Source organism: Tenrec ecaudatus, unplaced genomic scaffold, assembly GCF_050624435.1.
Source record: "Tenrec ecaudatus isolate mTenEca1 unplaced genomic scaffold, mTenEca1.hap1 Scaffold_2333, whole genome shotgun sequence".
NCBI lineage: Eukaryota > Metazoa > Chordata > Mammalia > Afrosoricida > Tenrecidae > Tenrec > Tenrec ecaudatus.
The window spans coordinates 21,781-40,807 of record NW_027458534.1 but is presented as its reverse complement, the minus strand read 5'-3'; the positions used below and the strand labels follow the sequence as shown (position 1 = coordinate 40,807).

Sequence of the window (19,027 nt, the reverse complement as noted above, 5' to 3'; positions counted from 1 at the left end):
CGCACTGCTGTCTCCCTTCCCTGATGGTTTCTTTTTTGTTTGTGTTTATTTTTTAAACGTTTTATTAGGGGCTCATACAACTCTTATCACAATCCATACATACATCAATTGTGTAAAGCACATCTGTACATTCATTGCCCTCATCATTCTTTTTTAAACATTTTATTAGGGGTTCATACAACTCATCACAATCCATACATATACATACATCAATTGTATAAAGGACATCTGTACATTCTTTGCCATGATCATTTTCAAAGCATTTGCTCTCTACTTAAGCCCTTTACATCAGGTCCTCTTTTTTCCCCTCCCTTCCCGCTCTCCCCTCCATGAGCCCTTGATAATTTATAGATTATTATTTTGTCATATCTTGCCCTATCCGGCATCTCCCTTCACCCCCTTTCCTGTTGTCCGTCCCCCAGGGAGGAGGTCACATGTAGATACTTGTAATCGGTTCCCCTTTCCAACCCACTCACCCTCTACTCTCCAAGTATCACCCCTCAAACCCCTGGTCCTCAAGGCATTATCCACCCTGGATTCCCTGTGCCTCCAGGTCCTATATGCACCAGTGTACAACCTCTGCTCTATCCAATTTTGCAAGGTAGAATTTGGATCATGGTAGTTGGTGGGAGGAAGCATCCAGGATCTGGGGGAAAGCTATATTCTTCATCGGTGCTACATTGCACCCTGACTGACTCATCTCCTCCCCTAGACCCCTCTGTAAGGGGATCTCCAGTGGCCGACAAATGGGCTTTGGGTCTCCACTCTGCACTTCCCCCTTCATTCACTATGGTAATTTTTTTTTTGTGGATATTGCCTTATACCTGATCCCTTTGGCACGTCGTGATCGCACAGGCTGGTGTGCTTCTTCCATGTGGGCTTTGTTGCTTCTGAGCTAGATGGCTGCTTGTTCACCTTCAAGCCTTTAAGATCCCAGACAGTATCTCTTTTGATAGCCGGGCACCATCAGCTTTCCTCGCCACATTTCCTTGTGCACCCGTTTGTCCTCGGTGATTGTATCATGGATTGTATCATGCAGCCAATGATATGATATTTTGTTTTTTGATGCCTGATAACTGATCCCTTCGGGACCACGTGATCACACAGATTGGCGTGTTCTTCCATGTGGGCTTTGTTACTTCTGAGCTAGATGGCCACTTGTTTATCTTCAAGCCTTTAAGACCCCAGACACTATCTCTTTTGATAGCCGGGCACCATCAGCTTTCTTCACCACATTTACTTGTTCACCCACTTTGGCTTCAGCAGTTGTGTGGGGAGGGTGAGCATCATAGAGTGCCAATTTAATAGAAGAAAGTATTCATGCATTGAGGGAGTGGTTGAGTAGAGGCCCAAGGTCCTTTTGCCACCTTAATACTTAACCTATAAATATAGACACATAGATCTATTTCCCCATCCTCATATATGTATTTGCATGTACATGTCTTTGTCTAGACCTCTATAAATGCCCTTTGCCTCCCAGCTCTTTCCTCTATTTCCCTTGACTTTCCTCCTGTCCCACTATCATGCTCCGTCCCCACCTGGGTTTCAGCAATTCCTCTTGTTTACATTACCCCTTGATCATACCCTACCAGGCCTCCCACACCAAGCTCACCACCAATTTGGTTCACTTGTTTCCCTTGTCCCTGGGTTTGTTAACACCACTTCCATTCCCCCCACGTGCCCCTATCCCATGTCCTCCCGGAACTGTTGGTCCCGTTGTTCTTTCTAGATTGTTCATCCAGCCTATCTACCCAGTAGTTTTTAAGCAGTTTACTATTCATTTGCTTATGTTTTATTTATTTTTCTTGAGTTTCCTGTTGATTTCTAATAGTACAGCATTGTGATCTGAGATTGTGTTGTAGAAATATTCTGCATCTTTGTTGAGTATTTTTCTAGTTATTTTGTTCTTCATTGAAAGTTTATCAAATCCACCCAGTATTATTGTGTAGTTATCTATTTCTCTTTTCAGTTTTGTTAGAATTTGATTTATGTCTTTGGACTCTTTCATTGGGTGTGTAGATCCTTATCATGGTTATGTCTTATTGTTGGATTAACCATTTAATCATTAGATAATGCCCTTCCGTATTCTTTATGGTGTTTTCCTTGAAATCTATTTTACCAGAAATTAGCATTGTCACTTTGCTCCTATTTTGCTGCCATTTGCTCAGTATTTTTTTGTTCTTTCATCCCCCCAGCAATTTTATTAGTATATAATTCAAAAATCATGCAATTCAGTAGTTTTATCACATCAAGAAGAGTGTTACAATTATCGGCATAGTGTGTTTGGCATATTTTCTTCATTCTTGTACTAATCGCTATTAGCTCCCCAATTTTCCCCAACCTCTCCTGTCATATCATCAAGGAAGCAGTAATCTAGTTACTGTATCTATACATTTACCGATTCTGGGTATCATATATAGAAATGCACTATAAAACAAACCATCCTTTCATTTTTAGCTTATTTTCATTTTAAGATATGTCTTTTACAGATATCCTATTAATGGATCATGGTTGCTTATCCTTTGATTCTGTGTTTCTTGCCTGGGGCGTTTACTCCAGTTACAGTCAATGTAATTATTGATAGATATGTAGTTACAGCTTTCCTATTACTTATTTTAAAATGTTATATTTGAGATATAAAGAACGTATCATAGAATTCAATAGTTTAATCATATTAAGAAGGGTAATATATTCTTCACCACAGTCAACATTGGAACATTTTCTTTCTTTTTGTACCCATTGCTGTTGACTGCCCATTTCCCCCACCTCCCCTTTTGTACCTCTCAATAATTATTAATAGTATTATTATCTTCATAGAGCCACCCTTCTTGACTTTCCTATACGGAAAAACATAAAGCGTGGACAAAGAACAAAAAAATTGGCCAAATAAAACAGAGACAACCTCAATAGAACAGATAGCAGAAAATATTTTAAAACCAGAATAAATTCAGGTGGGAGATATAATGACACGTTGTTACATTCTAGCCTAATGACAGCTGCCAATATCAGACAATACTCTTTTCCTGATAGTATGGCTATTGACATTCCTACATTATGGTCAGTGGGGTCTCACCAGATACTCAATCCATGTGTGGATCCTGCAAATGGATTTAGGGCTTCCACTATTATTCGTAACATTTTAGGATCTGGTCCAGTTCCTTCCTCTGGGTTTTATTCTTTATGATCTTTGGATCACTCAAGCTGTCGTGCTTCTTTGTGGAGTAGCTGATTGCGCTCACTTAAGTGGCTGCATGTTTGGAGACAAGCCTTTAAGACCTTAGATGCTATTTTTCTAATAGCCGGGCACTGTCTAATTTCTTCACAACACTTTGCTGTAGTACGCTTATCTTCGGTGATCTCAGAGCAAGTACTGAGCATGGCCATCTCACAAGAACTAATTGTTCTTAAGGTCACAATTAAGTGGGAGCTCAAAATCCATTCATATATGTAATATATTTATATATCTCCCTGGTTTGCTTTGTAGATACCATTATCACTTTATTAGAGTGCATCATAAATCATCCCCTGAGGCATATAGTAATTCTATTGATAGTTACATTATTTTAGTCAGTGGTATAGAAAACACTGTTAAAAAAGGAGACTACATGTTTAGGACATCTTTTTAGACCCTATACTGTACAGCTTTGAAAATTAGGTGATTGGACACTAGTTACACAAACCATGAGGGTTAGAGATATGGCAATATTTTCAGTAACACTCATTTGCAAAGGAAGGACCATGCCTGGTTGGCTAACATGTCCCAAATAAGTAGAGAGAGCATTAAAAAGGCAAGTACATGTTGATCCTAGGTTGCCTTTTGTTGGACAACCTCTAAGCAATTGGTGTGAACCAATTTCCTAATCTTGGGATAGAAATCATCTGCTTCTTTCCCCATTAGATCATTTCACTTTTAAGTTCAAGAGAGTATTTCAGTCCTTTAGATCAGCTACAAGTGAGTTTAAGGTAAATCCAGTTCCCTTAGTGGAATTTCCCATTCAAATTCTGCTGTGGTGTGGTCTGTGAATGGGTATTGTGTATCTTGAAAGGACAGTCTAGTGTTACAGTTGTCTATAATATGTTGTGCGGGTCACGAGAGGTTGGATAGAAACTAGGTCAAAAGTGCCCACTTAGGAACATAATACTGGGTGTATTTGTGTCAGTGGTGGGTTGCCTCACCAGATTGACCCAACATCAGAAATGTAATCTTCTCTAATACAGACATGTCCCACCCTTCCTCTTGATCTGAGTTCCCAGTAAGGTTCACTAAATACTCTTTAAAAAAAACATTTTATTAGGGGCTCATACAACTCATCACAATCCATACATGCATCAATTGTATAAAGCACATCTGTACATTCATTGCCCTCATCCTTTTCAAAGCACTTGCTCTCCACTTAAGTCCTTTGCATCAGCTCCACTTTTTTCCCCCTCCCTCCCCGCTCCCTCCTCCCTCATGAGCTCTTGGTAATTTACAAATTATTATTTTGTCATATCTTGCCCTATCCAATGTCTCCCTTCACCCTCTTTTCCATTGTCCGTCCCCCAGGGAGGAGGTCACATGTAGATCCTTGTAATCGGTTCCCTCTTTCCAACCCACTCTCCCACTACCCTCACAGTATCGCCACTCACATCACTAGTCCTGAAGGGATCATCTGCCCTGGATTCCCTGTGCTTCCAGCTCCTATCTGCACCAGTGTACATCCTCTGGGCTATCCAGACTTCCAGACTTGCAAGGTAGAATTCGGATCATAATAGTGGGGGTGGGGGTGGGTGAGAAGGAAGCATTTAGGAACAAGAGGAAAGCTGTATTCTTCATTGGTGCTATATCACACCCTGATAGACTCATGTCCTCCCCTAGACCCCTCTGTAAGCGGATCTCCAGTGGCAGACAGATGGGCTTTAGGTCTCCACTCTGCACTTCCCCCCCTTCATTCATTATGGTAAAAAATTTTTTTGTTCTGATGATGCCTTATACCTGATCCCTTCAATACCTCGTGATCATACAGGCTGGTATGCTTCTTCCATGTGGGCTTTATTGCTTCTGAGCTAGATGGCCGCTTGTTTACCTTCAAGCCTTTAAGACCCCAGATACTCTCTCTTTTGATAGCCGGGCACCATCAACTTTCTTCGCCACATTTACTTATGTACCCGTTTGTCCTCAGCGATCATATCATGGAGGTGTGCACCCAGTGATATGATTTTTTGTTTTTTGATGCCTGATAACTGATCCCTTTGGAACCTCGTGACCACACAGGCTGGTGTGTTCTTCCATGTGGGCTTTGCTGTTTCTCAGCTATATGGCCACTTGTTTATCCTCAAGCTTTTAAGACCCCAAACACTATATCTTTTGATAGCCAGGCACCATCAGCTTTCTTCACCACATTTGCTTGTTCACCCACTTTGTCTTCAGTGGTTGCATCGGGAAGGTGAGCATCACAGAATGCCAATTTAATAGAAGAAAATATTCTTTCATTGAGGAAGTACTTGAGTAGAGGCCCAATGTCCATCTGCCACCTTAATACTAAACCTATAAATATAGGCACATAGATCTATTTCCCCATTCTCATATATATATTTGCATATGTACACGTCTTTGTCTAGACCTCTATAAATGCCCTTTGCCTCCCAGCTCTTTCCTCTATTTCCCTTGACTTTCCTCCTGTCCCACTATCATGCTCCATCCCCACCTGGGTTTCAGCAATACCTCTTCGTTACATTACCCTTGATCATGCCCTACCAGGCCTGCCACACTCACCTCACCACCAATTTGGATCACTTGTTGTTCCCTTGTCCCTGGGGTTTTTTTTTTTGTTTGTTTTTTAAAAAATTTTTTTTTTAGTCCCTGGGTTTTTTAACACCACTTCCTTACCCCCCACGTTCCCCTATCCCATTTCCCCCTGGAACTGTCGGTCTCGTTGTTTTTCCTCCAGCCTATCTTATTTAGACAGGCCTGCGGAGATAATAACATGCACAAAAACAAGACAGAGCAAAACCAAGCAGCAATATACAACAAAACAACAACAACAAACCAATGACAAAAACAAAACACAACAAGAAAGAAAAGCTTGTAGTTAGTTCAAGGATCATTTGTTGGCCTTTAGGAGTGTTTTCCAGTCCAGTCTGTTGGGGCACCACACCCTGGCCCCAAAGTCCACCTACAGCATTCCCTGGGGACCTTGCCGCTCCATTCCCTTGCTTTTCCGCTGTACTCCTCCAGTGCTTTGCCTGAGTGTGGTGGGATCAGGTCGAGCGCAATTCCCACACTGTGTTTCTGGTGCTGGCCCCTGCAAGGCCATGGGTCAGTGAGGGACGTCAGGTCTCATAGTGGGGCTGTCCATGTGGTCCTCTCTGTGGACTGGCTGCTCTAATTGGGGTTATCATCCTCAGGGCCTGGTGGGCCAGAATGTGCTCCACTCTCTCCTCCCCCTTCATCTGCTCCCGTGTGTTCTGGTCAGATATGTCCCTCTCCTGGAGCTGCAGATTCAATGCTGTCCTTTGAAATAAATACTTCTGGGGGGAAGTTCAAGTATCCACTTAGTATTCGGTACTGGGGCCAACCCCCCAGACTACTCCACGCTGGAATGTTGTACATGGTAGACAACTGGGGAGGAGGTGGGGAAAGGAAAAAAAGGATGAAAATAAGGAAGAAATGGGTAGCGGGGGCAAAGGGGTGCTTACCCACTAAATACTCTTATAGGTGTGTCTGCTAATTTGTATGATCATAGTACACTTCTCCCATCCAAGTACTAACCAGGCCCGACCCTGCTTAGCTTTCAAGATCAGACGAGATCGGGCGCGTTCAGGGTAGTATGGCCGTGGACGATCATAGTACACTTCTATGGCAGGAATTGATTGATCTTCTCCCGCTCCCCCAAACATGGGAGATTGACCCCATCTGAGGTGAGGCTACCTTACTAGAGGTGCTTTTTAAGATACTGAAATATGTGGTTTATAGTAACTAGGCAGGCACACTACGTTGTTGTTTGGGGGCCGTATTAGAAGACTACATGACCTGAGAACAGTAGCTTGCCTTTGTCTTGTTTTTTATCCTTACAGTAGTAGACTCATACAAGATATGTCCTTTTCAACATAAACATTTCCAAGTCCATCCATGTGAAAAGATGTTTTGTTTTTTCATCACTGTTATGTACACTGTGCATGTACCAGTTTCTTTATCAACTGATGGGCATTTGGGCTATTTCCAGCTTCTTGCTAGTGTGAACTGTGCTGCAATGGACAAAGAATAGCATGTGTCTGTTCGTGTTTTGTCTCCTACTCTTTTGGGATATATGCTCAGCAGAGGTATTGCGGGATTGTGTGGTATTTTTATTCCCAGTTTCAGTAAGTGCCATATTGCTTTCCACAGTGGTACATGTTCACAGTCCTGCCAACACTGTATGAGAAATTCCAATCTCTTCATACCCTCTCCAGCATTATTCATTCTCTGTTTTGTTTGTTTTTCAATTAGGCTATTGTTATGGGTGTCAGATGGTATCTCATTGATTTTAGTTGCACCTCCCTGAAGGCTAGTGATCCCTAAGCATTTCTTCATGTGGTTGTTAGCTATTCGATGAATTCTATGTTCATGCTATTTGTCAACCTTTTAATTGCATAATTTGTTTCTTTTTCTTATTGAAGTATTGCAGAGTTCTGTAGATTTTAATGATTAGCTCCTTATTTGTTGTATCATTGCGAAAAAAATTCCAGTCTGTGAGTTCTTATTTTACCTATTTTGTAAAGTCTTTTGATGTGTGTGTCTTGTTTTTATTAAGTCCCAGTTGTCTATTTTGTCTTATATGGATTGTGTTTCCTTTATTGTATTTGGTAGTGTATGTATGCCCCTGCTGCATGTGGACCCTTACATTTGTCCCAGTTCTCTTGTTGGTGATTCATCTAGCTCTGGAGTTTACATTTAGGTGGTCTCTAATGCACCTTGAGTTTGTTTTTGTACATGGGGCAAGTTATAGGTCCTGTTTCATTTTTCTGCAAATGCAGATCCAATTTTTTTCCAGAACTACTTGTTGAAGAGGTTATCTCCCATTCAATTATTTTTGGTCCTTTGTCAAAAACCAAATGTCTGTTGGTGGATGCTTTTATTTTTGGGTTTTCTATTTTGTTAACATTGATTTATTTATCTATCATTGTATTAGTACCAGGCTGCTTTGACTACTGTGGCTGTATAATAAGTTTAGAGGTTAGGTCGTATAAAGCCTCCTACTTTGTTCTTTTTTGTGAAGTTCTTTGCTTATCCTGGGCCTCTTCCATACCATATGAAGTTGGTTATTAGTTTTCCATTTCTTTAAAGAATGAAGTTGGGATTTGGATTGGAATTATGTTGTATTTTTAGATTATTTTAGGTAGTATTGACATTTTTCATATTATTAAATCTTCCTATCTGTGAACACAGGATATTCTTCCATTTGTATAAATCTCTTTGGTTTCTTGTAATAATGTTCTGTAGATCTCTTTGTATAGGTTTTTTTTTTGGTGTGTGTTTGTTTAGGTTTATTTCTAGGTGTTTCATTTTTATGTGACTATTTTAAATGATTTTGTTTTCTTGATTTTTTTTCAGGGCTGTCATCGTTATATAGGAATGAAATTTATTTCTACTTGCTAATTTTATATCCTGCTACTTTACTAAATCTCTCAATGGTTTCCAACAGACTTTTTGTGGACTCCTTTGCCTTCTCTAAATATAAGATTATATAATCTGTAAATAGTGGGAGCTTTATTTCTTCTTTGCCCAATTGTATTCATTCCCTTGATTTCTTTGGTGATTCTGGTTAGGACTTCCAGCAAAATGTTAAGAGTGGTGATGAAGGCACCCTTGCTTAGTTCCCATTCTCAGGTAAAAATACACTTTCCCATTGAGTGTGATGTTGGCTATTGCTTTTAAAAAATATGATCATTATTATGTTGAGGAATTTCCTTTGATTCCTAGTTCATCGAGTGTTTTCTTTATCAGAAATGGGTGTTGGATATTGGCAAACACCTTTTCTGTATCTATCAATATTATCATGTGACTCTTTCTTTGCCTTGTTTATGTGGTGCGTTACATTAATTTCGATATTTTTCTAATGTTGAATTCTGTCCTTGCATCCCTGTTATAAATTGCAATAGGCCACAATGAGTTTTTTTTGGATATGTCATTTGTTACATCGATAAAAATTATGTTGAGAATTTTATATCTTTTCTTGAGGGATATAGGTTTTTAATTTCCTGTCTTTGTGGAGTTTTTGCTTGGCTTTGGTATCAGGGTTATGCTTGCTTTGTACAATAAGTTTGGGAATTTATTGTCTCTATATTCTGAATAGTTTTTGCTGAAATGGTGACAGTTCTTCACTGAAAGCTTGGTGAAGCCATCTGGTCTTGGACTTTTCTTGGTTAGGAGTTTTTTTCTTCTTTGGTTAATGGTCTGTTTAGATTTTCTACTTTGACTGTGTTCATTTGGGTAGATGTATATTTCCAGGTATTTTGTCCACTTGTTTTAGGCTATCAAATTTGTTGGACTACAGCTGTTTGTAGTAGTATGTTGTTGTTCTTTTTATTTCTTTTGAATCTCTTGTGATGTAGCCCTTTACAACTCTAATTCTAGATATTTACATCTTCCTTCTTTCCTTTGGTGTGTTTGCCAGTAGTGTGTCAATTTAGATGATCCTTTCAAAGAAGCATTGGAGCCCTGGTGGCATAGTGTTCATGTGCTATCTACAAGGTCAACATTTTGAAACTGCCAGCTATGTGCTTTATACAATTGATGTATGTATATGTATGGATTGTGATAAGAGTTGTATGAGCCCCTAATAAAATGTTAAAAAAAAAAAAAGAAGTATGACCAGAATGCTCCTTAGAGGCAAGGATGGTGAGACTTCATCTTATACTTTAGATATATTATCAGGAGAGACCAGTCCCTGGAGAAGGACATCGTTCCTGGCAAAGTAGAGAGGTAGGGGAAAAGAAGAATACTTTTGATGAGATGAAATTTGCACAGTGGCTGCAACAATGGGCTCAAACATAAGAACAATTGTGAGGATGCTGTAGAAATAGGAGATGGTTTCTTCTGTTCCACATAGGGTCACTATGAGATAGAGTGGACTCAACAGTAGCTAACAATAATGACAATAGCTACATCTCAACTTCGGTCTCCCTTGTAATATAGATATGCTTTATTTTTTAAGCAATGATTGGCTAAGGTAAATTATAGTTAGCAGCATGAAAATGAGCCAAAACTAACCAGTTTATATAGGGAAATTTCATGAATTGAATTATGTTCCCCCAAAATATGTCTCAACATAGCTAGGCCATGATACCTAGTCTTTTTTTTTTTTTTAGGTTTTCTTAAGGATTCCATTTCTTTTATACATACATCAATTGTATAAAGCACATCCATACATTCCCTGCCCCAATCATTCTCAAGGCATTTGCTCTCCCCTTAAGCCCCTTGCATTAGGTCCTCTTTTTTTTCTCCTCCCTCCCTGCTCCCCCCTCCCTCATGTGCCCTTGGTAATTTATACCTCGTTATTTTGTCCTATCTTGCCCTATCCGGAGTCTCCCTTCCCCCCTTCTCTGCTGTCCCTCTCCCAGGGAAGAGGTCACATGTGGATCCTTGTAATCAGTTCCCAATACCTAGTCTTGTGTCATTGTTCTCCAGGTTGTATCTGATATAATTATCCTCCACTTTTGTTAGTCATTTAAAATCATAACCTCTATACATTAATGAGGCATGATTAGTGTGAAGTATACCTAGAGTCACAGACTTGCTAGAGGGTGTGAGTCAGGTCCCTCCATTACTCAAATCACCAGTTGACTCAAGTCGCCACTCTGATTAAAGTCACACATTTTATCTTACAAGAAATGCATGGAAAGAAAAGCAAACTGAGAAAGATGGGCTTCACCACTGCCAAGAAAAAACAGCTAAGGGAAGAACGTGACCTTTAGATCCAGACCGTGTGCTGAGTACTTCCCTAGAACATGGGGATTACGACACCATGGGAAAGAATGAAAGCAAGACACTTGCAGATCTCTACTTAATACTAGCCCCACAGTTGAGACAAGGACCTTTCCTTAGGTGACATCCTGAATTCAGATTTCTAGCCTCCTTAACTGAAAAAAATGGATTTTTTTTGTTAAAGTAATTTTACTTGTATAGTTTCTGTTATAGCAGATTACTAAACAAGATTACTAAAACGGGAACTAAAATCACCATCTTAGGTTTGTTAGCACTATATTCTAACTGCCTGAGCTAAATAGCCACAGATATTGCCAGAAAGCAAACAAATCTTTCATCAGGAACAAAAATCCATTCAAGCATGTAATGTGAGGTAAATCATCCCACCTGAATGAACTGCATTCAATGTTGAGCCTTTTGGAAAATTATAATCTAATAGGGTAGAAAGACTTCTGACTTATCTGAACAGTTTTAAATTTTCCACAATTTGTATCATTCCTCCTAACAATTTTATTTCATTTGAATGATGCAAATTCCAAAGATTCACACCACATTTACTACAAAAGTAATATACATTTTAAAGAAAATTTTAGTAAATGTTGCCATTCTTTAAAATGAAGTACACCTGGAAGGGCAAACAGAAGTCTATAAAGTTAACAAGTGTTTAGTAAGTTCTTTATGAATGTACATCCTCTTATAGAAATTTTACAGATAAGGAATCCTGGGCCAAGGCATTAATAAAAGCTTCAGAATCTTCAAGCTAACTCCTAGAGGAAGCTGTAATAATCCCTCAGAGACATTTTGTTAGTTGTCTGGAATAAAGTCCACAACTACCACTTGACTCATCCTGTATGTTTTGTTATTACTATTATTATAAAGCACATAAGTCAAAAGATTAGTTATTTCAGTTCTTCTCAATCTATACCTTACCCTGATTTGCTTCAAGTCTCCAGAAGAGTTTAAAGAGCCATTTTTACTAAAATTCAAAAGACCATATCTTTTTTTAGACTAAATTATATATGGCACGGAAAGTAAAGATTCACAGAAGAAAAATTCATTGAACTCTAACAAAGAATTTAGAAAGCTAATGTACCATACTAGCATTCCAACTAAATTAAGTAGTATCACTTGTATAAGAATCTGTGTCAGTATTGGATTTAAACATGTGAAACTATGCTTTAAAAAGAAAGCTGAATTTTTATCTCATAGTAAAGACAGGTTGGGATAAAAAATTAAATTTAGGTAAAGCTATGAAACAATATGTGACTTATCTAGTTGATACTTTCTTCTTTTTCTTTTAAGTTCTTATATTTAAATTCTGACACTAAAAATTAAGACTCTCACTATAGTTCAGATGTTGGGGTAGGGAATAAAACACCATAGTTCTAGATATTGGCTTTGAATTTCAACCAATAATTTCCATTTTGTTTTCTTTAAAAAAATTATGAACACATCAGTGGGTTTGGTGACCATAAATAATAAACAGAAAAGTTTACTCCTATGGCATTCTATATTAGAACATTTGCCAATGCCATAAACCATAAACCATAGGTTCCCACACTTATTTGATCTACTGCCTCCTTTCCAGAAAAATATTATTCAGCACCCCCCTGGCAATCAAAAACTTATGTCCTGTAGTCCATAATCCAGGATAAAATATAGGTATCTGCTTTTGCAGACCCCTGGAGCCCTGGTGGTGTAGTAGTTAGACATTGGGCTGTGATCCACATGGTCGGAAGTTCAAAACCACCAGCAACTCAGTGAGACTGGGATTTCTACTCCCATAAACAGTTACTGTCTCTGAACCCCACAGGGGGGTTATGAGTCAGCATTGAATGGATGGCAGTAAGTTTGGATTTGATGGATCATTGCAGCACACACACACACATACCCCAGGGGGCAGTATCACCCACGTTGGGAAACAACTGCATGGACAGTTACCCTTCTCTAGCAAGAAGCAGCTTCAAGAACTGTTCATATTTTAAAATCAGATGCTAGAAAGAACAATAAAAATGGCTACATTTCTCATGCTATTTGGATTGATCCCATTAAACATATTGAGAAATATTTTTAAATATATACAAGGCGGACTTCAAAAAAGTTCATGGAAAATTCCACTATCATTTAATTCCATTTTCCACAAAACTTCTTGAAGTCTCCTTGTAAAATAGAAAAATTGCTAATATTGAGAACTATAACCATTCTTCCAAACTATCAAGGTTATCAAAAGCAAGAATATCGAACAACTATCACAGCCAAAGAGGAGACATGGTGATTAAATGTAATGTGAAGTTCTGGAACAAGAAAGGGCCACTAACTGACAACTAAGGAAATCTGGATAAATTAGAATTTCACTTAATAATAATGTTCTAACATTAGTTTATCAATTATAATAAATATATCATACTAAGGCAAGACGTTAAGCTATGGGTAGGAACTCTCTATTGTCTCTTCAATGTTGATGTAAATCTAAAACTACTCTGAAAAAATAGTCTATCAAAACATAAAAATTGGGCTGTATTTCTCAGGCTATTTGAAATGGTTGCACGGTACTGCAATGCTGAGGGCCTAAGCTCATGGGGCTAGATCAAGGACAGTCAAAGACTTCAGCCACCAGTGCCAAAAGAACCAGGCCAGACATCCAAAATCCCTTCAGTGGAGAATTTCAATGAAAGCAATTAATTATTAAAAGGCAGCCAGGGAAGCTTGTTGTTGATAAATTTCTTTATCCCAAACAACCCTCCAGCTCTAAAACACATCGTGGAAATCAGGTTTCATGAGCAGCTTAATCCCCATTTGGAGAAACAGAGTTAACAATTCTGGCAGGGACAAAAACTCCAATTGAACTACATCCTCTATTAACTGGCAAACCCTGGAGAGAGGAATTTAGTGCAAGAGCAGAGTCCGTTCATGGGGCTTTAATGACTATTAACTCACACATTACAACATATATCATTGTCTGATACTATCATTTGCACAAATAAAGAATATAAATTCCAAGCTTGAATCTTTTCATCCTCTTTCGTAGATGTGTTTAGGTAATAAAAATCATGGATATTGTATTATTAGCCAGGTTATAAAAACTGATAGTTTCTTGAAACTACTGACCACAGTTAATTAATAGAAAGCACATGTCATGATTTGGAATCTACTGATTCAAAATATGAATCCCTTAGTTCAAATTATAAATATTTATGGAAGATCTATAATGAGCCAGATATTAGGCTGATGAAAATAAATTAGTTCAAGAGAACACTGTGAACTGATGAAATAGTTTAGAGGAACATCAAATCAATAAATAGAAATGTGAAGCACATTAATAAAATCTTGTTAAATAGGAAACATTCTTGATTTAACATCACATGCCCTCTAGTGGTCTCGGTTAAAATGTGAAGCTTACATAACAGTTTGGTAATGTCTACTTTGAATGGAACCCTGATGATGTAGTGGTTAAGTGTTAAGCTGTGATATGCAAGGTCAGCAGTTCAAAACCACCAACACCTCTGACAGAGAAAGACAGGACTTTCTACTCCCATAAACAGTTACAGCTTCAGAAACTCATAGGGGCATAAGGTCATCATGAGTCAGTATTGACTCGATGGCACTGAGTTTGGTATTTTTGGTTTTTAACATCCACTATGCTGAAACTCTGCTTATTTGAATCTGTGAGCACTCTAATCTCTGACTGTTATGTGCAGTGAATTGCTGTGTGTCTTTCTGGGAATTTCATATCTATTAATATATTATCATTACAGGAGGATCCAAACATAGTGGACTAGGCAAATATGATACACAGACTTTCTAAAACAAAGGCTCAAGAAACTAAGTCCAAGGGATCCTGATGATAATCCTTGAACCCACAGCTTCAAAGGAGAGGATAAAGAAGTAGATCAAACATTGACAAGGAAGAATGAAACAAAAATGGCAAATAGGCAAATGGAGCAGTGAACCGCCAACTGGTAGAGCATACTATTCTGAATTATCGCAAGTAGAATCTGATCTGAGCAGGAACCAGATTAATGGGCTCTACTCGCCTACAACTGTACCCGCACCCACATCAGTGATCAGTGACAGGAGCGGTGTGATCTTTCTGCTTACTTTGCAAAACCTCCCAGTGACCAGAGGGAGAGACCAGTCTCCCCACCTGGCAGCCAGCCCAACTATACCCCCCCACACATACTGCCAATGTTAAGCGACTTTTTCTTTCCTTTTAACTTTCTCCATAGTTCTTCCCTCTTGTCCTCGTTTCTATTTTTCTTTTCTCCCTCTTCCTTTACCCCTCCTCTTTTCTGTTCTCATAGAGCAGATGTTCCTCCCTCCACTGACTCTGTTGTTAGTAGTGCCAACCCTCATCCCTCCTAGATGGCGCAGCTAGCACTTTAACCAGTACTATGCTTCTTTCCTCTTTCTTAGTTCTTCCCTCTACTCTTTTTCATTTTCGTTTTCCTCCCCCAGTCTTTTTTTGAGCCAGGAAGCAAGAGCCTATACCCATGCCCCCTGCATCTAGGGTCAGCAGCACCCACTCATCCCTCCATGGAAAGCAGAGTAAACTCCACAATCCAGCTGCAGCTGTTTTTGGTGGCTAAGGCTTGTACAAGTATGATGCCATTTTTTCCTTTTCGTCTTAGTTATTCTGTCTTTACCTTCTCTTATTTAGTTTCTTTCCACTATCTCTTCCCTTCTTCATTTTTTCCAATCCATCGAGTAAGCACACTGCTCCCTGACACCACTCCCACTTGGCAGCTAGCACTTATGCAAATATTATTCTGCTTTTGATGATTTATTCTTTCTTCTTTTCCTTTCTTATTAAGTCTCCTTTCTTTCACATCCCCCTTTTTATAATTACTTTCTTTTTCCTCCCCTCTCTTTCCCTAACAGTTAGGAGCCAGAGACCCTACTCAGCCATACACACCATATCTACTGCACCAGTGGCTAGGCAAATGCCACTACCTATTTTGGCACCACTGGATCAACAACAGATGGCAGCCAACACCACACAGCCTGTGTTATGCTGCTCTGCATGATTAGAGACTTGTGCCAGCACTCTCACCCACTACCAAATTTACCCAGAAGGAGTTCGTGAGTTCCCCAATACCAAATCAACCTAGAAACCGGTGGCAAACACCCCAGTAAGCCAAATGATTAAACCCAGGAACCTCTGGTGGCATAATGGTTAGGCACTGGACTGTCATCTGCAAGGTCTACCATTAGCCCCTCCTCAGAAAAAAAGTTAGGGCTTTCTACTCCCATAAACAGCTACAGTCTTAGAAACCCACAGGATGGGGGGGGGGGGGGGGAGCTGCAAAGCCAATGGCAACCATAAAAAGGCTAGAGTAGTAAAATTTAATTTCCAGTAAAATAGACATGAAGGCAAATAACATAATGAGAGAAAAGAATACACATTACATAATGATTAAAGAAATAATATACCAGGAACATAAAACCATAAAAAACACATACACACCCAATGAAAGACCCTCAAAATACATTAACCAAATCCTTGTAGAATTGAAGAGATAAAGCAACCATTTCACAATAATAGGAGATTTCAATATACTGCTCTCAAGGAAATACAAATCATTGGGAGAGAAATTCAATAAAGAAACAGAAGAACTAAACAATACAATCAGGTCACTCCTAGATATACATAAAGCACTCCATCTGACAATTGTACAGTGTATGTTCTGCAGCACACACGGTACATACTCCAAAGTAAAAAACACAAGCTAGGCCACAAAGAAAGCCTTAAAAAAGTCAAATACATTGAGATCCTATGATCCATATTTCTCATATCACAATGCTACAAAAATAGATATCAACTATAGAAATTTCAGGAACATTTACTGGATACTTACCTTCATGAAAATATCATCAAAGATAGCAAAGTGTGGTGAAGAAAGCAGATGGTGCCAGGCTATCAACTGGAATAGTGTCTGGGGTTTTAAAGGCTGTATTCAAACAAGCAGCCATCTACGTAAAGCGGCAACTAAGTGCACACACCAGCCTGTGTGATCCAAAGATGACGATAACAAAATCCCAATATGATGAAGGAAAAGGTATCAGAGCTTAAGTTGTGAACAGCTAATTTATAGAAGGCAATGGAGGAAGTGGGAGCCCAAAATCCATATATAGAGTATCTAGTCAGATTACACCTCTGGCAAATCCCCTCTTACCACAGGCGAGGGACTGGAACAGCTTTACTATCAGACAGAGATCATTGTAACCTTAATTATGGTGGATCCAACCATGGTATACAGTAATAATGATACTTGGTCAGTTGAAATCCCTCTTGACCCAACCTGAATGTTCTCTAGGCTCAAGTATTTCTCACTTGTTCCATGACAGAAATTTCTTCTTTCTTTGTATTTTTCCTTATATATTATTATTATTATTACTTCTTGCTGTTTTATTTTTGTTTCTGTTGGGTTTCCCAGTTTGTGGAGCACAGAAGGGATGGATTCATAGAGATAATAACTGATGAAATAGTTTATCAGTGATGTCAATGGAGGGTGTTTAGAGGGGGAGAGGTTGAGGAATTTGGGGAGCAAATAATGAATGCGGGAGGAGGGAGAGAGCATTAGAACTCATTATAATGATGTATATACAATTTTAAAGCAATTTAACCATGGAAATGTATGATATGTGACTGTTATATCAAGAAAACTACTTTAAAAAATGAAAGAAACCAAACTTGACCTAGGGTTACCATGGGTGAAGGAGAAGGAATTGTTGCTTAGGGGACATTGAGTTTATGTCAATGGTGGTGGCATAATTTGGAAAAAGGTATCAATAAAGTTATATAACATGAAGTGCATCAACACAGTTAACTATACATGTAAAGTTATGGAATTGGAGAATGTTTTGTTGTGGATATTTTGGCCACAATTAGAAAAAAATTTACATGAATAGCAATGAGTACCAGTAAGAAGAAAATGTTCTAGAAGTGAATGTGGAGATAATTATGCAACTCTTTTTGATATGATTTAATTATTGAATTTTATGACATGGATAAAGAGCTAATAAGGCTGTTTTAAAAAAAGAAATAACGGGAACATAAAGACAAGCACTGAACAGACACACCTTAAAAATGACAGGGTAATAAAACAGATGATGGATGAAATTAAGAATTTCCTTGAAACAAACTAGAATGATAACATAGCATATCAAATATTTTAGGATATAACAAATGCAGGTATCAAAAGGCCATTTATAGCAATGAAGGCACACATGAAAAGAGGAAAGAAACAAAATCAATACCTTAACACAGTGCCTCCAACAATAGAAGAAGGGCAACAGCATAAACCCTCCAATATCAGAAGAAATCACAAAGATTAGTACAAAAAATAATGAACTGGAAAGCAGGGAAACAACGGGGAAAAAATCAACAAGACAAGGTGATTCTTTGAAACCAAAGCCAAATCAAACTCACTGCCATCAAGTCACACAGTGACCCAATAGGGCAGGGTAGAACTGCTCCTGTGAGTTTCTGAGACTGTAACTCTTTATGGGAGTAGAAAGCCCCGTTTTCTCCCTCAGAGTAGCTGGCAGTTTCAAAATGTTGACCTTGTAGATAGCACATGAACACTATGCCACCAGGGCTCCAATGCTTCTTTGAAAGGATCATCTAAATTGACACACTACTGGCAAACACACCAAAGGAAAGAAGGAAGATGTAAATATCTAGAATTAGAGTTGTAAAGGGCTACATCACAAGAGATTCAAAAGAAATAAAAAGAACAACAACATACTACTACAAACAGCTGTAGTCCAACAAATTTGATAGCCTAAAACAAGTGGACAAAATACCTGGAAATATACATCTACCCAAATGAACACAGTCAAAGTAGAAAATCTAAACAGACCATTAACCAAAGAAGAAAAAAACTCCTAACCAAGAAAAGTCCAAGACCAGATGGCTTCACCAAGCTTTCAGTGAAGAACTGTCACCATTTCAGCAAAAACTATTCAGAATATAGAGACAATAAATTCCCAAACTTATTGTACAAAGCAAGCATAACCCTGATACCAAAGCCAAGCAAAAACTCCACAAAGACAGGAAATTAAAAACCTATATCCCTCAAG

General features: G+C 38.7%; 1 protein-coding gene across 1 annotated transcript in view; it reads left to right on the top strand.

Moving 5' to 3' along the window:
* Nucleotides 1-19,027, top strand: part of LOC142436359 (histone deacetylase 8-like) — a 40,659-nt gene that overhangs the window by 16,720 nt on the left and 4,912 nt on the right. The gene's annotated exons all lie outside the window — the stretch shown is intronic.